General features: G+C 34.0%; 1 non-coding gene across 1 annotated transcript; it reads left to right on the top strand.

Annotated features, from left to right (window-relative positions):
• The first annotated feature begins 470 nt into the window (after positions 1 to 470).
• LOC117284299 lies at positions 471 to 605 on the top strand. Its single transcript, XR_004515367.1, has one exon. It is a non-coding gene; the product is annotated as a U4 spliceosomal RNA (small nuclear RNA).
• The last annotated feature ends 821 nt before the right edge of the window (positions 606 to 1,426 follow it).

Here is a 1,426-nt window from a genome sequence, read left to right as displayed (position 1 = left end):
AGATAAATAGTTCAAAAAGATGAAATGGGGAGCCAAGAAATACGCTAATAAATATAGTCAACTGGTTTTGACCAAGGAGCAACGGTCATAGAATAGAAATAAAAGACAGTGTTTTCAACAGAAGGTGCTGGAATTCCCAGGTAGTCACATCCAGGAAATAAATAAAAATAACCTATGCCTGACTTTATACTACCAAAAAAAAATCAATTTGCAATGTGTCATAAATCTAAGTGTAAAATGAAAAAGAGTAAAATTCCTAGAAGATAGTGCATGAGAAACCCTAGATGACCTCAGATGTGGGGACACTCTTTAGATGCATCATCCAAAGCAGGAGCCATGAAAGAAGCAATGCTGAGATGGGCATAGTTATAATGCTAAACTTCGGCTGTGTGGAGGACAACGTGGAGAGAGGACGCTACAGAATGGGAGAATGTACTTGCAGAGAACGCGTTTGATAAAGAATGTGTCCAAGCTTTGTGCAGTGGCGGTATCGTAGCCAATGAGGTTTATCCGAAGCCCGATTACTGCTAAGAATGTTTCCAAAATATCTCAATAAGTTTTCAAATTAACATATTAAAGTTCACATATTAAAATAATAATTATTAAAATGAACAATAAGAAAAAAAAAACGTGTGATTTTAGGAAATGATACAAATGTTAACAGATCCGTCACCAAAGGTTTACAGATAACAAACATGAAAAAATGATTTCCATCACAAATCATCAGGGAAGTTCAAGTTAAAATAAAAAAGAACTACTAGTATATAGCTATTACAGCTGCCCAAATCCAGAAAATTTACCTTGTGAGATATCGGCAAAGAAGTACATTAGAGTCCGAAAAGCTCTCTACAGACACCATGCCCCTCCCTGTATTACGCTAAAAGCAAAGAATAGATTTATGAAGACAAAAGGAGATTATTTTCCTTTCTATCAAAGAAAACAAAAGTTAATTCCCGAAGATAATTAATTTAGACCTTCAAAGGCCTAGAGATCACACTAGAGGAGTTCAGTTTAACAAGCTTTACTAACCACCATTTATTTGCGTTCAAGTTGTTGCTTCAAGTTGCTCCTGGAAGTTCTTTTTTATTATTTTGTCACTTGCCTAGAATTTTATTGTTCTCTGATTAGATACATAAACTGATATTCAAGTCATTTCTGAGAATTACTCATTCATGGAGTATCTGTCATTCACACAAGAAATATGTATGTAAATAAACTTTTGTGTGCTTTTCTCTTCTTAACCAATATATTATTATAGAGGTCTGTTTCAACTAAGAAATGATTATGATTGAGAAAAATTATTTTTCCTCTTTAAGAAATATCATCCAATTTCACATTAGCTAATGTACATCTTGATCCAAAGAGGAAGGGAAAGGGGAAGGGGTGGGAAAAGAAAAGAAGAGAAAGGAATAAATACAAGAAAAGG

Source organism: Fukomys damarensis, unplaced genomic scaffold, assembly GCF_012274545.1.
Source record: "Fukomys damarensis isolate Sample0158 unplaced genomic scaffold, DMR_v1.0_HiC HiC_scaffold_35, whole genome shotgun sequence".
In the NCBI taxonomy this organism is placed as follows: Eukaryota; Metazoa; Chordata; class Mammalia; order Rodentia; family Bathyergidae; genus Fukomys; species Fukomys damarensis.
The sequence above is the reverse complement of the archived record's forward strand: the minus strand, read 5'-3'. Positions and strand labels throughout refer to the sequence as shown.